This window comes from Castor canadensis, chromosome 5 (genome assembly GCF_047511655.1).
Source record: "Castor canadensis chromosome 5, mCasCan1.hap1v2, whole genome shotgun sequence".
Classification (NCBI taxonomy): Eukaryota; Metazoa; Chordata; class Mammalia; order Rodentia; family Castoridae; genus Castor; species Castor canadensis.
The window spans coordinates 29,717,261-29,737,609 of NC_133390.1; the positions used below are offsets into that span (position 1 = coordinate 29,717,261).

Consider the following 20,349-nt stretch of genomic DNA (forward strand, 5'->3'; position numbering starts at 1 on the left):
CAATAAAAGTCTTCCATGTAAGCAGAAACTAAAACAATATATGACCACCAAGCCACCACTACAAAAGATTCTCCAAGGAATTCTGCACACAGAAAATGAAAGGAAACAAAACCATGAAATGGCAGGCAATACTAAACAACAGGAGAAGAAAAAGCAAGTAAGTAAAGAGTAACACTGATTCAGCTACACACAATCAAACTCTTAATCAACAAAGACAACTACATGACAGGGATCACTACGTATTTATCAATACTAACACTGAATGTTAACAGACTAAATTCCCCCATCAGACACTGATTAGCAAACTGGATAATAAAGGAAGATCCAACAATCTGTTGCCTACAGGAGACCCACCTCATCGACAGAAATAAGCACTGGCTAAGAGTGAAAGGCTGGAAGAAGATTTACCAAGCCAATGGTCCCCGAAAACAGGCAGGGGTAGCCATACTTCTTTTGGACAAAGTAGACTTCAAACCTACTTTGATCAAACAAGGTAAAGAAGGACACTACATACTAATAAGAGGACATATACACTAAAAGGAAATAACAATTATCAACATATATGCTCCCAATGTCAATGCACCCAATTTTATCAAACATACTCTGAAGGACCTAAAAACATACATAAACTCCAACACAGTGGTAGTGGGAGACTTCAATACCCCCCTATCACCAATAGATAGGTCATCCAAGCACAAAATCAATAAAGAAATCCTAGAACTAAATCACACAATTGATCAAATGGACTTAGCTGATGTCTACAGAATATTTTATCCAACTTCTGCACAACATACATTCTTCTCAGCAGCCCATGGAACCTTTTCCAAAATTGATCATATCTTAGGGCACAAAGCAAGCCTCAGCAAATATAAGAAAATAGAAATAATCCCATGCATTCTGTCTGACCACAATGCATTAAAACTAGAAATCAACAACAAAAACAGCAGTAAAAAACATGCAAACAATTGGAAGCTGAACAACACATTACTAGATGAATGGGTCACTGATGAAATAAAAGAGGAAATTAAAAGGTTCCTGGAAGTTAATGAAAATGAAAACATGACCTACCAGAACCTATGGGACACAGCAAAGGCAGTCCTAAGAGGAAAGTTTATAGCCATAAGTACATATATCAAAAGGACAGAAAGATCTCAAATCAATGACCTAATACTAACACTCAAACTCCTAGAAAAACAAGAACAAACAAACCCCAAAACAAGCAGAAGGAAAGAAATAATTAAGATAAGGGCTGAAATCATGAAATAGAAGCAAAAAAAAAAAAACCATAGAAAGAATGAATGAAACAAAAAGCTGGTTCTTTGAAAAAATAAACAAGATTGACAGACCCCTGGCAAACCTGACTAAAATGAGGAGAGAAAAAACCTAAATCAGTAAAATCAGAAATTCAAAAGGAGAGATAACAACAAACATCACAGAAATCCAGGAAATCATCAGAGACTACTTCAGAGCCTATACTCTAATAAATTTGAAAATCTTGAAGAAATGGACAGATTTCTAGAAACTTACAACCACCCAAAACTGAACCAAGAAGATATTAATCACCTGAATAGATCTATAACACAAAAAGAAATTGAAGCTGCCATCAAGGGCCTCCCAAAAAAGAAAAGTCCAGGACCTGACGGATTCACTGGTAAATTCTATCAGACATTTAAAGAAGAAATAATACCAACTCTCCTTAAACTGTTGCACTAAATAGAACAGGAAGGAACACTGCCTAACTCAATTTATTAAGCCAATATTACTCTCATCCCAAAAGCAGATAAAGACGCCTCCAAAAAAGGAGAACTACAGGCCAATTTCCCTAATGAACATCAATGCAAAAATGCTCAATAAAATAATGGCAAACCAAATCCAACAACACATCAGAAAGATCATGCACCACAACCAAGTTGGCTTCATCTCAGGGATGCAGGGGTGGTTCAACATACACAAATCTATAAATGTAAAACAGCACATCAATAGAAGCAAAGACAAAAACCACTTGATCATCTCAATAGATGCAGAAAAAGCCTTCAACAAGATCCAACACCACTTCATGATAAGAGCTCTAAGAAAACTAGGAACAGAAGGAATGTACCTCAACATTGTAAAGGCTATATATGACAAACCTACAGCCAATATCATACTAAATGGTGAAAAACTGAAACCATTCCCCCTAAAATCAGGAACAAGACAAGGGTACCCACTGTCTCCACTCCTACTCAACAGTACTGGAATTTCTAACCAGAGCAATTAGGCAAGAAGAAGAAATAAAAGGAATACAAATAGGTAAAGAAATGGTCAAACTATCCTTATTTGCAGACGATATGATCCTATACCTTAAAGACCCAAAAAACTCTACCCAAAAACTCTTAGAAACCATAAACAGCTATGGTAAGGTGGCAGGATACAAAATCAACCTACAAAAATCATTAGCTTTTCTATACACCAATAATGAACAAACTGAGAAGGAACACATGGAAACAATTCCATTCACAATAGCCTCAAAAAAATCAAATACCTAGGAGTAAATTTAACAAAGGATGTGAATGACGTCTACAATGAGAATTACAAACTTCTGAAGAAAGATAAGACTACAGAAGATGGAAAGATCCTCCGTGCTCACGGATCGGTAGAATCAACATAGTAAAAATGGCTATACTACCAAAAGCAATCTACATGTTTAATGCAATTCCTATCAAAATCCCAATGACTTTCATCACTGAAATTGAAAAATCTACCCTAAAATTCATTTGGAAATACAAGAGACTGCGAAGAGCCAAGGCAATACTCAGCAAAAAGAGCAATGCTGGAGGTATCACAATACCTGACTTTAAACTATATTACAATAGTTTAAATAAATAGTTTTTATTGCAATAGCAATAAAAACAGCATGGTACTGGCACAAAAACAGACATGAAGACCAGTGGAACAGAATAGAGGATCCAGATATGAACCCACACAACTATACCCACCTCATTTTTGACAAAGGTGCCAAAAATATACAATGGAGAAAAGACGGCTTCTTCAACAAATGTTTCTGGGAAAAGTGGTTATCCATCTGCAAGAAACTGAAACTAGATCCATGTTTATCACCCTGTACTAGTACCAACTCAAAATAGATCAAGGACCTTAATATCAGACCTGAAACTCTGAAGTTAGTACAGGAAAGATCAGGGAATACTCTGGAAGTAATAGATATAGCCAAGGACTTCCTCAATAGAACACCTACAGCTCAGCTACTAAGAGAAAGGATGGACAAATGGGACTTCATAAAATTAAAAAGCTTCTGCACAACAAAAGAAATGGTCTCTAAAATGAAAAGACCACCCACAGAGTGGGAGAAAATATTCTCCAGCTATACATCAGACAAGGGACTGATAACCAGAATATACAGGGAACTTAAGAAATTAAACTCTCCTAAAATTAAAGAACCAATTAAGAAATGGGCAGCTGAACTAAACAGAACTTTTTCAAAAGAAGAAATTCAAATGGCCAAAAAACACATGAAAAAGTGCTCACCATCTCTGGCCATAAAGGAAATGCAAATCAAAACCACACTAAGATTCCACCTCACCCCTGTTAGAATAACCATCATCCAAAATACCACCAACAACTAGTGTTCGTGAGGATGTGGAAAAAAAGGAACCCTAATCCACTGCTTGGGGGAATGCAAGCTGGTGCACCACTCTGGAAAAAAATTTGGAGACTTCTTAAAAATCTAAACATAGACCTGCCATATGATACAGCAATACCACTCCTGGGGATATACTCAAAGTAATGCAACACAGGTTACTCCAGAGGCACCTCCCACCCATGTTTATTGCAGCACTATTCACAATAGCCAAGTTATGGAAACAACCAAGATGTCCCACTACTGATGAATGGATCAAGAAAATGTGGTATCTATACACAATGGAATTTTACTCAGCCATGAAGAAAAATAAAATCTTATCATTTGCAGGTAAATGGATGGAACTGGAGAACATCATTCTGGGTGAGATCAGCCAGGCCCAGAAGACCAAAAAGCATATGTTCTCCCTCATATGTGGACTTTAGAGCTAGGGCAAATGCAGCAATGTGGTTGGACTTGGATCACATGACAAGGGGAGAGCACATACAGGAGATATAGGAATAGGTAGAAAACCCGTAACATGAAAGTGTTTGATGTTCCCACTCCAAAGGAACTAATACAGAAACCTTAAAACGACAGGTTATCATGAGTAGGGGATCAGGAACCAATGTAAAGATCAGTTAGGGTTGAATCAACATGGGTCGTAACACATGGGTACATGAAATCAATAGTAGGAATCTTTCTGTATATAGCTATCCTCAACTCAACTAGCAAAAACGCTTTGTTTTTCTTATTATGCTTATGTCTTTTCTTCAACAAAATCAGTGATAAGGGCAGAACAGGACCTGCATGAAACTGAGGAGAGGAGGGGGGAAGGGTGGGGGAGGGGGGCAGGATGGAGAAATCACCCAAATAATGTATGCACATGTAAATAAATAAACAAAAATAAATAAATTAATTTTAAAAAATATTCTGTGAGTACTCTCTTAGCCAGACTTGAGTTACCTGATTCGTGGATTGGCTAGAGCCTTCAATAGAAGGTTAATGGTTAGTTGAAAACTCGGCAGCTATAATCTCTTACAGTTTGAATTGAATCCATATCAGAAACACATTCTGTTTGTTTACCCCAAAGTAAGGGCTTAATTGTTGTGCATTATGCTGTGATATACTCTTTAGATTTTACTTCCAGATCTGTGACACTTAATTAGGGGGCACCAGTTGGGCTGTTTACACTGAAGAGTGTCTCTAAATGCTTATTCAGCACCATTAGGTTACTCATAAAGCAATCACTAATAAACATTTTAGAAAAGTTGAGTTTATTGCATGTATGTATTGGATATTCACAACATGGTAAATATTCTCCCTGTTAACACATGCTTCAACTGTAGAGGTAGAAAATGTTTTGACCCTGGAATAACAAAGCAGTAAATAGCTTTACACTACATTAAGTACAAGGGTGAATTTGAGGAGTCTGAGAGTTGGAAAAGTCATTTACTAAAATAATTGTTGACAATCATGAACAGTGTATTTATTATAAATCCAGATAACAGAAACACTAGTACATCAGAATATTTAGAGAAAGTATAATTCTCCTTACAGGTAATCTGAAGCCTATGGTTTTTTTTTCCATCTGGCAAAAGTGAGAGACAGGATAACTATGTTTTTAGAATAAAGAGTTGGCAAGGAAATGGGCATTCAGTGAAATTCAAAATGAGAAATTTAAATAGTGAGCAATCCCAGGAACTGTATGTTTCAGAAAATCCATACTTTCAATAAAGTTTTATATCATATTTAAATGGATAATATTTCAATTTTAAGTTTTATTACTAATTTCTAGCACAAAACTTATCTACTCTTTACTTTCCATTAGAATTTTTTATTCTACAAAATAATGGGTTTCATTATGTCAGTTCCACACATGTATACAATGTATTTTAATTAGAACTTATTTATGTTCTTAACATCTGATCTGAAATTTTCAGAGGGTAAGATTTTATATCTGGCAGAAAAAATTGAAAATTCTAAACAAATGGTTTTATGATAAAATAATTTCAAATTTAAAGATCACTGAAATTTAATGATAGTATTTCTTACATTCAGTGGTGAATTATTCTGTTAATGAAGGGTTATAAACAGCATAAAACACTAAATTATTGTAAAATGCTGGCATTAGACTCTATCTCCATTGACTTTAAAAAGATATAAGCATTTTATAATGCATCAGGGCATTTTTACTGATTTTTTTCTTGTTTAAAAAAATGTAAAATACTTAGAATGTCATTCATAATGGCCTAGTGGCCTAGGTTGTGCTGTGGTAGAAACCAATCATAGAATTTGAACAGTTTAAGATCACAAAGGTTAATTTACCTCTCCTATGAAGTCCATAGTGGCTGCAGTGCCTTTCCAGGGAGGCTACGCTCCACACCACTCAAGATTCCAGGTTGATTTAGTAAATCGTGTAACACACTGGAACACTGGGGAAATAATACGAAGCTTTTCAGTGTTTCAACCTGAAAGTGACATGTTACTTCCTTGTACACCCCACTGAATCTGTCATGTGAACCAGTCACATGGCCTCTTCCCGTTACAAGGGGGATGAGAAATGGGGTCTCCTAGTGCTCATAAAAGGAGAAAAACATAATATTGTTGAACATTAATATTGACTGCTCACTTACACACAAACAGCATTACTTTCTTGCATCTATAGTAGGTTAAACAAGAATGTAACATTTTTATTCTTTCTCAAAAGCACACTTTGTGTGTCTAACACCAAATACCACTGAAATACAACTTGGATATTGTATTTCTTTTAAATTATACAGACCTTAGTGACATTTATTAGAAAACCATAAATAAAGAAAACTGACCTAAAGAAGACATTGATTGCCCTTTTCCTAGAAAATCTTATCATAGCTGTTCAATCATTAATTTCCAATAATATTCACATCTGCCACCTGTGAAATTTACAACTTTAGATTTTATCAGACCTTAACCTATGGTGTTGTCTTTGGAATTATTTGAAATTTTGCTAGGCTGTAACCAGCTGCAGTTTCTCTGTTGTAAGTGGTTCCAGGACAATGGGACACAGTGATGAGATTTTCATTCTGTAAAAAGACTATAGAACAATTTTGGTAGCTCACAATGATAATTCTAGCTACTTTGGAAGCAGAGATCTGGAGGATTAAGGCTCAAAACTAGCCTGTGCAAAAAGTTTGTGATAATTTATCTCATCCACTAACTGGGTATGGTGGTACATGCCTGCCATCTCAGCTATGTGTAACAAAAAGCAAGTTCCTATCCCAAAATTAGCTAAAGCATAGAGGGCTGAGGGAATGACTCAAGTGGTAGAATGCCTGCCTAGCAAGCATAAGGCTTTGAGTTCAAACGTCAGTATTACCACCTACTAAATTATAAAGTTTATAACTCCTTTAAGCACTTTGAGGCCACTTTATAAAATAATAAATTTTTAAAATAACATAAAAGTTTTAGCATTCAAAATCAGATTCAGATTTCATTGCTCAGAAATCAAAACAATGATGGCAGACAAGAAAAATTATTTATGACTAAATACATTTGGTCCAACAGGTGACAAGTTGTAAGGATGAATGGAGAGAAGGGACTGATGATATTTAACAACTGAAAAGAGCCCCTGCTCAGTTGCAGGAAGATTGTCCCATGTTCCACAAGAAAGAAGAGGCCTTGCTTACAATTTTACTTTTAGAACTCATACCTTCAAATTATTCCTCCTTATTTTTGTTAAATTATGGTGATATAGATAAAGGCCAAAGTTATTAAGAAGGAAAAAGTTACTTTTTGCTTTGTTTTTTTTCCTTAACTGAATTCTGATGCATCTGAGAATATGAAACAAAAGGTGGCAAAAGTTGGTCTTATGCCTGCATCCAGTTCCTAGTCTCTTTTATTTATTTATTTTTAAAATTTAAATCCATGATTTTATTGCAGCCAAGTGAGACATGTTCCTTTTTTTACATAGCATGTAATATTTCTAGAACTATACTAGACTGCCTTTTCAAAAACATTTTTATTAGTATATAATAGTTGTACAGGGGGTTTAATTTTGACATTTCCATGTATGTGTAATGAACCAGTTTGGTTCATTCCCCTCCATTATTCTCTCCCTTCCCTCTCCCTCTTCCTAAAATGATTTCAACAGCTTTTAGTGTTCCATATTCATACATTTATAGGAAATACGTACAGTGTATTCATCCTCCATTATCCTCTTCATTTACTTCCCCCTCCACTAGTACCTTCCCTTTATCATGGCCTATTTTATTTCCTGTCCTTTATTGTTTGTTCAGTGGGATTTTGTCTTGTTATTTTTCCTTTAAATATTTTGAAGAATGTTTTGTTCTTGTGCCTTTAAACCTAGGAAATCTTTACATTATTTTTTCTAGATTTTTTAAAAAATATTTTAAATTCAAAATTTTTTAGGTGGTAAGGTGATCTGCCAAGTAAGTCTCAGGTATCCAATTAGGCACCTTGAAATTTTCCAAAGCAGGTTATTATAATTATTATCTTACAAAATAAACTTGTATTTTGTAATACCTGGCATAGTAGTCAGTTTTTAATAAGATGCCTGGTAGAAAATAGCTCCTCAATTAAAGCTTAATTACTGAGAATGAATATATTAATATACCAATATATGAATTGATTCTACTACTTTGCAGCTAAGGAAAATAGGCCCAGAGAAATGTAGAAATGTATGTGGATTTGCAGAGTCTGTCTATATCTGCTTTATTAACACCTGGCTGAGAATCTGTTTTCCTACATTTTATTCATAGATGTGTTTTCTCTAAAGACCCTAAAAAGTGATGCAGCAGATAAGTCTTCCGGCAAATTTGGTTATTTTTACTATTGTATTAATTCATTATCTCATCCATCCATCCATTCATTCAAGGAACCTGTATTGAATACTTATCAAGATCTACATTCTAGAAATACAAATCTATCAATTCCCTTGTCATTAGTATCTAGAACACACATCATATCAGAGACATAAGTAAACAGGATGTGCTAATTGCAAAGCAGAAAGGAATATGGAAAATTTGTGAGCTTTGCAAATGTGGTTTGAACAAACTTACAATAAGAAAAAAGTTTCTGAAATTACAAAGGAGTGGAAGTTGGCTTGTGGCAGAGAAATCACTATTAGTTGAGTGGAGTTGTGTGTAGGATATCAAGGCAACTGAGGGACATTAATATGTGAGCTCTGAGACAGCCAAAGTGGTGAGAAGTCAGGTAGGTATGGCAATTAGAGATTTAGGGTAAGATTAGGTTTGAATAGTTTCACTTTTACTGACTACTGAATTTGAGCAATTACTCCTGAAAGTTTCAATGTTTTCACTGTAAAATCAGATCATCTTTTCTAGTATGTATTGTTCATTGTAGACATTTAATTAAATGAAATTTTAAAACATTTAACACAGTGACTGGCACATGAAAGCACAGATCAAATAATTTTTTTAAAGTTTGCAAAAACATTTTTGTTGCTATAACAAGAAATGTTTAACAACTTAGGAAGCTGCACAGAATGTATAAATATCTTGGCTGTGCTGTATATCTATATGTATATACCTGTGGAGATAATACAAAACTATTGTATGGGCATACATAATTAGTATTTTTAAAATTTATTTATTAGCATATTATAGTTGTACCAGGGGTACATAGTGATATTTACAAAGTACTTAAAATATATCTTATATTCACCTCCTCCATCTTTTTCCTTTATTCTTTCCTCCTTCCCTTAGAACAGATTCAACAGATCTCATTGTTCCATTTTCATGCATGAATACGTAGTTCTTCCACCATATTAGTCCTCCTTCACCCTTTGCTTATGCACTCCTTCTCCCTCTGGTACCAACCCCTGGACAGGACTTTTTTACCTTCTTGTTCTTCATTTTTCAAAAAGACATTTTTCTTTGTTCATGGTGGTTATATAGAGAATTTGATTATGACATTTCCCCAAATTGGCTCATCCTCTCCATTATTCTCCTTTCTACCTTTGTCCCCTTTTTTTGCATGTGGTGTCACCAGGTTCAAATATGCCATATTCATACTTTTATAAAAAGCACATCAACTATATTCATAATTAGTACTTTTAACAAAATTATTTCTTCAAGTAGTTTATAAAACATAGAGAACATATTCATAATTGTAGAAAATTGTCTTGATGAAACCTTATCTCAAACCCCAACTAGTAAAGTAAATTTTCTAAGAATTTGCCTGTCATTCAGCTTGGGCAAAATGTACTCAAAACAGGATTCATTTGTAGAATACTAATAATGGAAACCAAAAGAAAAAATGTGGACTGGAGGTGTAGCTCAGTAATACAGTGCTTGCCTAACGTGTGAAGCCCTTGCTTGGCCCCAGCACTTCAAAATAAATGATGTTAAAAAGTTTTTTTTGCTGAGTAACCCATTACTGCCTTTGAAAAAGAGATAATCTATATAATACTTTACTAATTGATTTTACCATGGAATACTGTTATTGCAGGGCATCTTATGTCATAATTATTTCTCAATATTGGAAAATCATGTGACATATTTAGTCCTATCACTTTAGTAAAACAAAACAGAAGTAGAATTTGGTGTGGAGCTAGGTTCCTTAAATGCTTCACTTTATCCAATGAATGTACAGGATTAGGCATCACAAAAATTAAAACACCAGAGGGAAGAGAAATATTTGCTACAAATTCATTGTTTTGTAATTGCTTGCTTTCATTTGACGTCATTGCTATCTTTATAATCAAATTCATAATTTTATGCTACTATTTATTTTGAACCTGCCTTCTTTTTAAAAATAGGAAACCACAATAAAAGGATAATATCCATTTAATCTGGTCCTTATTCTAATTTCTGAAAACAATTATATGCATAGTTAATGATTTAAAAATTAATTCTCCTCTACATATTCACCTTTTGATTTATCCATTTCAAAAATTAGAAATTAGACAAAGTTTGTTATCTTTCCTCTACAGTAATCCCAGTAAATATTAATTATATGAGGAGATTTAAAAAGTCTTTGCTTCTTCTTTTCATTTCTTCCAGAGAAAGGGGGAAAACTATATGCAAGTACATAGACAGGAGAGACCTAGTTCTCTATGCCAGTGTCTATGTCGACTCGTAAATTCATTAAAGGACTGAATATTGGCTTTTGTTTGTCTGCATGTCATGTCTTTCTGTGAGTACATTATTCCAAGGCTACTTTGGATTGATTGCTGACAGAAACATCATTTATTATGCATGTGCAGAATGAAGTCTCAGAAACATAATTTTTTCTGTTTGATTCCATGAATATACAAGAAGGCTGGAATTTATTTGTGCAAGTAATCAGATAATAAATGTCTCATCATCATGTTTAAACTACATATGAGTTATAAGCATTTGTAGTACATTGATGTTTGAGTTTAGTTAGAAGAAGATGTGTGATTTAGTAAATGAGCTAGGACACAGCAAAAGGTACTCCAATCTTGCCAAATATAATATTAGAATTATTTTACTTTTAATCTGGTGATGGATAGATTAGAAAATAAAAAAATTCAGTTGAAAAAGAAGAGTTATGTAGTTGGTCTGTTTCTGACAAACTCATGTAGAAATTTAATGACACTCTACTTTTCTGTCATATTTTCCTATTATTCAAATTAAACCAGAAACTAAACTAGGTACGTGGACATTGTATATTTAAAGGCAGTGGGCCTTTAAGAGGAACTTGTTTAAGTGCATCTAACTGTACATCTATGTCTTTCCACCCATTTATCACTGAGTTATTTAAAAACACTTACTATGAAGCCATTTTACCTATTGAAGGCAATATGTAGGTAAGTTGCTTAAATCTTCCGTTTATAAAGTTTTTAAGAACTTCTTTGGGATCTAATAAGCCCTAACACTACCATTACTTTGCATTTAGTAGCAAATTGGTAATTTGCACTGGAATGATGCCATTGGAACCAAGTAACAAATTGGTATAAATTACATACAAAAGATCACAAGGTATTATGACTCACATACAATCTATTGGTCTTCAAGAATAGCTACTAAGAGTCCAATTTATTGGCACTCATCTTATGGTTATTAAGTGAAAGAATTGAATAGTTTTATTTTGAAGGTCTCTGTATCAATAATTGCTATAAAAGGATTGAGTTCAATTTTCTCATCTAAAATATAACAGTATAATAATCCCTCCAAATGTGTGGTTTGTCTAACAAGCAAGAAACAAGCAAACAAAAAAATGTACATACATCAAACAATTATGTAACCCAGAGAAAAATATGAGAATGTGGGAAAATTACTACTAAAAAGAATGAGAAATTTTAGAAAAGGTACTTATTCATTTCTTAAGAAAATGAAAGCATTCTAGAATTTTTCATTTTTTGCTTTATGTTAATTATATTTGTGACAGTGCATTGTAAACAGTAAAGCATTTGTATTTATGAAATATAATAACAAGTGTATTGTTCCAAGGATATAATGGATAATTTGCCCAATATTTAACAAAAAAGTTACCAGAAAAAAGGAAACCTAAATAAACTAATAAGTAATGAAACATAAGAAAACTTGTCAAGATAAGCCACTAAGGTAATGTATCTAAAAGAAAAATAAGAATAAGTATATGACCATTTCAAAATTTGACAACTTCTGAGCTTGTGATAAATACTATAGTTAAAAACCTTTGTGAATTGAGGCTGGACTTAGTGATCCTGTTCGAAAGGATGGAATATGGAGAAAAGATGTTTTATGATTCCTGAGGGTAGGTCATAGAAAAGTTAGCTTCCTTCTGACTTTCTCTCATGGATTGCTCAACCTGGGACAAACCAGCTGATGGGATTCAAGTCTATTCAAGCATTCACATGGATAAGAAGTAGGAGTGTCCACAGCAATGAACAATAACTTACCTGAAATGTAAGGAAGCAAATTTAAAGGTAAATATTCCATCCCAATTAAGCCTGAAGGTGACTATAGCTCTGGCCAATTTCTCAACTTTAACTTCTCCAGAGCCTCACAGCAAAAACTGCAAAAGTGTACTGCCACTCTGGAATTCTGATCCCTACAAAAGTGTTTATTATTATTTTAAAACACCATTCTGGAACAAACTGTTCTGAAGCTGTAGGTAACTAACAAAAATACTAAAACATATTAAACTTTAGTGATTAAGGCTCTGATAGCTATAGATTGTTAAATAGACTAATGGGAATGGAACAGACCATATGGAAACAAAGCCACATATCAGTATGATCTTGATATGTGTGGGAAATATCACCATTAATGAACATTTAGAAAATAATTAAGAAAAGTATGATGGGAAAAATACATATATGATTCTTGCATCACACCATATGTAAAATATGGGAATGGCCTATGGATTTAAATGTTAAAAAACTAAAGATTAAAATTTTAGGAAAAATTAAGAAATATCTTTATGACTTTGAGACAGAGAATTTTTTTTAAAGTCGATGCTTCTGTAGCTATTATTTACTTATTTATTTTATTTACTTATGTATTTATTTACTTATTTATTTTAAAGTTTTTATTAATATATGATAGTTGTTCAGGGGTTTTATTGTTACATTTCCACATATACCTGTATTATACCTGTGTTATCATCCCCTCCATTATTCTCTCTCTTCTCCCATTCCCCTTCTTGAAATGACTTGGATAGATTTTAACATTCCATATTTAGTGGAGCTTAAACATTATTTGAAAATATTTGGGAACAATTCCTCCAAAATTTTTTTTAAAACTTACAGGAAATAGTGCAAGTTACCAACTCAACTATATCTGAGAGACAAGGGGAGCCATTGTGATTTTAGATTTACTACTGAGTTATTGCAGGACCAATTCAGAAAGACAATGAATGGTAAGAAAAATTTTAAAATTTTAAAATTTCAGCAGATAATCCACAAAGAGGATAATCTGTAATGCAGATAGTTGAGAACTGGCTAAAGATAAATGTTTTTTATTTTGGTGGTGGCTTTTAGAAAGTAGCATTTCTGATACACATTAGGAGGATGTGAGACCATTATTTTAATACAATCCCATATGCTGTCATATTTGCAATTCATTCTGCAGGAAAAATGTCCATTGTTACAAACATATACTGTTTGCATGACATGGTATGTCATGGCCACACTCTTAATCATCAAGTATTGTGAACAAAGGGACATTGAAATCCAGACACATTAATTATTCTTGTTTTGATGAATAAGTAGAATAAGGCGCTTTTAGTTTGACAACAAAGAAAGAATTTGCCTTTTTCCTACCATGCAATTTTCTTCCTTGCTTTCTATTCTCCTTTCTACCCCGATACCAGTAAAATGCTTTGGATAAAAAAATTATAGAAAATATTCTCTAAAAAATTGGTACAAAGTTCCTATCCTGAATTAATTATAGTGGTCTGAGCCATCTAGTAGCTTCTAGAATGACAGTATACCTACATGTGGTATCAAGCATTGTCATCTTAGCCTGGCAGAAAATAATTTTCTGACCTAGCATTTACAATATCAACTCATTTTTGCCGGGACCAAGAACTAAGGCCTGTGCATAGCCATTTCCAACAAGTCCTTTTATAAAATAAGTTAATTATTAATTGAAGTTTCATTGCAAGTGGTACAAGCAAATTTCAGAATAATATATGTGATAAGTGAGAAACTATAGGAGTTTAGGAAGATCAAACACATCACCCATTATTCTTTTCAACAGAAGTGTAGAAAATGATGTTTTTTATGTTACATGGAAACAGTTTTTAAAGAAAAAAGCTCAATATGAATGCATAATATTGAACAAAAATATTTCTTGCTCATAAGTATTGCCATCTGATAATATATATTTTGTTTATATTACTTCAGATTTTTTTTTCATGTAAGCTACCAAAGACTACTTTTTGGTGAACCTTCATTTCCTATTAGATAGCTCTGGCTGACTTTCAACATCTCCCACTACTAGAATGCATCTCTAATATATGCAAGTCATTGGGCTCATTCTGAATTTTGTCATTCATAGTACTGGGACCCTCAGTCACAACTGATCTTTAGATGTATGAGGACTTTTTCACTCCTCTATCATCTACTAAAGTCACAACAGTACACTCCCATCATCATTTATTATCATGGAATAAAATTGCTGTAATCCTGAGTTTTATTCAAGTAAAGATAAGATATTTTTTCTGTTCAGAAGAAAAATAACCCTAATGCTGAGATGTGATGACAACAGTTTAAAAGATAAGAAAAAAAAGTTATGAACATGTTTCAGTATAGCTGAAAAATAATATAATGCCCTGTACTATCATATGCAGTAGAAAGGATCAAAATAAAGAAGCATATACCTTCTGATCATCTTCAGCAAGATATTAATGGGAGGGGGGGAATGGTGGGCAAGGGGGGCAGGGTGGAGAAATGATCCAAACAATGTATGCACATGTGAGTTAATGAACAACAAAAAAAAAAGAAAAGAAAAAGGTTTTTAAAATATGAATAATTAATATAACCATATTAATAGGTATTTATTGATACTATATCAAATTATATTAATAAATAACTTGTGTTATATATCCAAAACCTACATAGTTATTTTGTTTACCAGACCATAGCACGGTAGATAGAAATGAGGCACTTGATTTGTCTTTTAATTTTTGAAAATGCTTAATGACTTAATCATTATTGATTAGCTTTTCAATTGTTACCTGATAACTAAATGTAAAAAAAATTTTAATTCCTGATTATTATATATAACATTCGTTTCTTACAGAAAAATTAATCAAATAAAGCATACCAAGCTTTAGACATTCGAAACTTGTCAATATTTCTCTCTATCCTTTTATAGTTAAGAAACATGTCAAACAATAAAAACACATGTTTACAAATGTGGCAGAAACAGCTGGTGTTCACCATACTCTACACGCTGCATACTCTTAGTCCTCCCTTGAGGTAAGAGAAGAACCACATGACTAGTTCCTCTTAAGTAAGAGAATGTTGATTTAAGCATTTGTACACACTTTGTGCTTAATATATTTTTAAACATTCTACAGCAATATATTTAAGATGCTATAACATTGTTAACTAAAGCTCCTCATGGGCTGGAGGCATAGCTCAAGTGGTAAAGCTTCTGCTTAGCAAGCTTGAAGTCCTGAGTTTAAACCCCAGTACTTTAAAAAGTAAAATCCCCTCATATACCAAGTTCTATGCTAAAGCCATTATTTGCATTACCTCATTTAATCCTTAAAACAGCCCTTTTGAAAATGATTTTTATCCCCATTTTAGACACAATGAATCATGGCCTCAGAAGTTCTAAGCAATTTGTCTAAGTCTACTTTGGATAGCATCTGTCAATGTGAAGATTCAATTGCCATCACTTTAAAGTACTACACTCCATTCAACTTAGGAAACAATAAAGCTATATTTTTATCTAGACACCCACAATTAATTAGCCTGCCTCCTCTTCATTCAATTACCCCATTACCCTTTCAATCTTTTCATTAACCTTTAAATACACTCTCCATTGTTGGAAATAAGCAAAACATGGGACACAGAAAAAACATTACCTTGGCTCAACTTCTTCTCTCTCCTTCCCTTCTAGCCACGCATCTGGAAAGATACCTCACCCTTTATCTCTACATTTTTTTATGTCTTAATCAGGCCTCACACTTCTCCAATGTGGTCTTTGTCCTCATCAGTGAACCAATACTGTCCTGTTAAGTTCAACAAAACCCATATCTCTCCTTATTACTGAGTAATAAGCCACATTTATAGTGTAGCTCCCTCCCTTCTTCCTTCTTTGAGTGTACAGCACACAAGAATAGTAAGAGTGCTGGGTTTCTCCCCCATGTTCCCTCGTTTTAGTTTACATGGGTTAAATCTGTTCTAGTTAGTCATTGAATGTTGGATTTATCTGAAATTCTAAATAATAAAGCCTAAATATTATTTTCTGTCTTCTATCCAACTGTACAATTGTATCATTCTTGCAATTTCAATTGCCATCACACAGTTTAGCCATGTTCTATCCATTGCAATATTCAAAATCCTTCTTGATATATCCTCTTTATGTCCAAGGAGAGTCTCAGAATCATCAAGTCCCAATCTTATTCATCAGTATCTTCCTCTACTAATGGTGATCACCTTATATCCTATTGTATGTACCTGAATTCCGAGTATCATTTTTCACTTCTTTATTTAGTAATTTAATCAATTAATGAGTAAGACCCATTTCTCATTATTCACCTTATCTCAAACCACCATCATTTTTTAAAATTTATTTAATCATTTTTACATTTACACATGTGTATACATTGTTTGGGCCACCGCCCCACTGCCCGTTTCTGGGCAGAACCTGTTCCGCCTTCTTGTTCTCCAATTTTGTTGAAGAGAAAACATAAGAAATAATAAGAAAGACATAGTGCTTTTGCTAGTTGAGATAAAGATAGCTATACAGAGAGATTCCTAACATTGTCATCATCATTTTTTACATTATCATAAAATACACTTGAATCTGTCCCCTCTCAGTCTCCATCTAGTTGAAGATGATAAATGTGATGACAATGGTGGTGATGATGTTTACTAACATTACTTGGCTTTTTTGCTACTTAGTATACAACAGGCTTCAAAGAATTGAAGCCTCAATTCTTTACAAATTCAGTATTGGAAGATACCTGCCACGACTTTCACTGCATTATTTTGCTTACAAGTGAATCAGTGGTTCAGTTCATAACATGAGACTACAGGAAAATATGATTACTGATGGAAATGGTCCTCTGGAAGACCATTTTGGAAGAGTGCTACGATATCAACAGCTTCATGCAACATATGCCCATGGTGCGTCATAATCTGGCCTTCACCTGTGCCTCTAGTCTTTCCTTTGATCTCTATTCCAAACCCAGTTCTTTGCATATACCAATTGTATAGTGTATTTAATTTTCTGAATACAATAATCATGTACTTTTATGCCACCATACATTCTTATAGGCTTTTCTCCAAGATGTTTAGTGCTTGTTTTTTACTTAAGTTTTCTTTTTCCAAGTTTAACTATTCTTTAGGATGTATGTTTAAAAATGCTATCTTTCATGAGAATCCACTTTGATACTCCTCCAGGTGTTTTCTATTCTATTGTAACTTGTGAATACCAATGTCACTGGATACTGTAATCACTTAAAGTTACTTGAGGGCAGCAAACATTTATTGGTCAGTTTTATGTGAAGAGGTCATATTGGTAGCCAGGCAAGAAATAAATCCTTCTTGAATGACTGTAGCACTTAGTTTGGTAGGAGACTACACACATATTTTTAAAGCTGTTTATGGAAGATTTAACTTTAAGTCTTTCCCTGTATCACTTCATTACATGAGTCTGTCTCTTTTCTGAATTATTCAGCAACAAGCAGAGAATTAGACACAGAAGGGAAATTGGGTAACTATTTGTAACAAAATGGCTTGGTTGCTTGACATGAAGATTATTCTGTATAATTTCAAGAAAGGTGTTCATAACTAAAGACTGTGATATTTCATATGGTTATGTCACTACATGCAAGATGGAAGTTTTGTGCAATTTTCAAAATATTAAGGAAAATCTATTTTTAATTTATGTATGATAGCTGTCAAAAGAAACAACATGGAGAATCTGAAAGCACTCTACTTGTGAATTGATACTGTGTGTGTGTGTTTCCTTTTCCATAGAACTGCAGCTACACTCCTCAACACCAGTAAAGTAATGGGAAAATATGTGTCATATGTTTATGGAACTTGCAATGATTATTTGCTGCTTAATTTTTAAGGTAATATGTAACCAGTAAAACATTTTGTATTGATGTGCATATTTTCAGAGAATTTTATTGTTTTTAAATTTGATAATTTATAGGAGTTAGATTAATATCATTTTTAGACCTGAATAGTGAATTTAAATATAAGTAATTCTATTCTGAGAACAAATATAAGCAGATTCATAAAAATAAATTTAATAAAGAAATTTGTTATGAAATGGATGTATAATATAAAATTTTCATCCTATTATGAAAAGTATACAGAGAAAACTGGAATTGTACACTTCTCAAGCTACTACATTTATTTTAAAAACTGCTGTTAGATGTCATAAGTCAATTGCTTTAATAATTATGCTATTGAAGTGGTTTATTATTTCTTTTGAATGAAATTACTTTCATTTTCATCTACTAAAAAGAAGAATCAACTTTAAATGCTTAAATATGACATTTTTGTGTTATACAATCTCTCCAAAATACTTCAATTTAATTGGTCTTATATGAAAAAACAAAGAACCTTGAAAGGCATCAGATTAAGGTTACAGGTCAGTGTTCAAGCAAAATAGAGCTGGGCTGCCCAATGATTTCCTGTTATTAAGCCAATAAATCAGAGCGATGTTGATAGATGTGAGCTCTGGGACAATGTGCCAGTCTCATGAAAACATTGCTTAACAGACACAGGTGATCAATGCTATCAACATCTTGAACATAAAAATTTTAAGAAGGTCAAACAAAGCATTGAGAACTTATCAGTGGTGTTTATACATCCAAAAATACAAATTTTATACTATGATTATATTACAAGAGAGCTTCATAAGCATTCATAATGGGAAATGCTAAAAATGTTCAAAATGGAAGCAACTTGCTCTAAAGGAGCACACATCAACACTCCTCATCTACCCAGACTGGCTCCCACAGGCATTCCAAGCTCATTCCTGACTCCAGGTGTTTTCCAGTTCTCATTTCACTTTATATGTAACTCAGCTCCTTGCCTCCTCATGTTCTATTCCTGCCCACTTTTCAAGCCCTGTTCAAGTTCTGCATCTCTGGAGGTGCTACCTGAGTGTTCCAACTGAATATATATACAATTCTTCCTGAATCAATGAAGCACTTGACTTTCAACCCATTGTTTTATGACTATCCATCCTTTAAACTCTAGTAATAAATAAAATAGGGTAAAATTTGTTCCTTCAAAAGATTTACATACTTTTGCATGATTGATAAGTTTTGGAGTTCAACATTTCCTTTGAGAATATGACTAAAACAATGGCTATCTTCACCAGAGAAAACATATCCACATGGAATTTAGCATAATATTTCAGCGGGTGCAGTTATAAAGACCATGAAAGACCTTTTTAAAATCACTTGTAATGATTTTATAAAAGTAATAATCTCTTTTCCAATTAAAAATGTGCTGAGTGAATGTCTAGGGAGACAGAACACATACCACTGGCAATAAGAAGAAATGTGAAAAAGAACAAGATATTTAGGAAATGTTAAAACTTTTTATGGAGCAGAAGAGTTTTATAAACTTATGTTTCAGGTCAAAGAACAGCATGCTGATGGTCATATGTACTCGCAAAAATGCCTGATCTGCTTTGAGAGTACATGTTTTCCCTAAAAAAAGAGTTCACCATGTACTTCTTACTTAGCTTTCTCCAACTTGAAGCATCTCTTATGTAGTGTTTTGCAAATAAGATAATTAGCTGAAAATTGACTGAGATAGAATAAGAGGAGGGGAAGAGAGAAGCTTATAAACTTACTCTATCCACTGAGATAAAAAGGTAATTATAAATATATAAGGTCAATTATGTGTAGGTATAGGCTGTTTTAATAAGGTCATAGAAATAAAAGGAATTAGTTTCATGTAGACATTAGTTCTACAAATATTTTCTGAGTGACAGCAGAGTACCAGGTCCCATTCTAGGTGGTGACAAATAGCAATAAACAATAGCAACAAAGTCCTTCTTCTCAAGAAGTGTATATCACAGGACCATGACAATATATATATATATATATACTAT

General features: G+C 33.3%; 1 protein-coding gene and 1 long non-coding RNA gene across 24 annotated transcripts in view; both read left to right on the forward strand.

The window, feature by feature from the left end:
* Positions 1-20,349, forward strand: part of Robo2 (roundabout guidance receptor 2) — a 1,713,446-nt gene that overhangs the window by 519,257 nt on the left and 1,173,840 nt on the right. The window lies entirely within an intron of this gene.
* On the forward strand, positions 4,488-18,423 carry LOC141423216 (uncharacterized). The gene is made up of 3 exons (XR_012447907.1): positions 4,488-13,444; positions 15,406-15,509; positions 18,246-18,423. It is a non-coding gene; the product is annotated as an uncharacterized lncRNA (long non-coding RNA).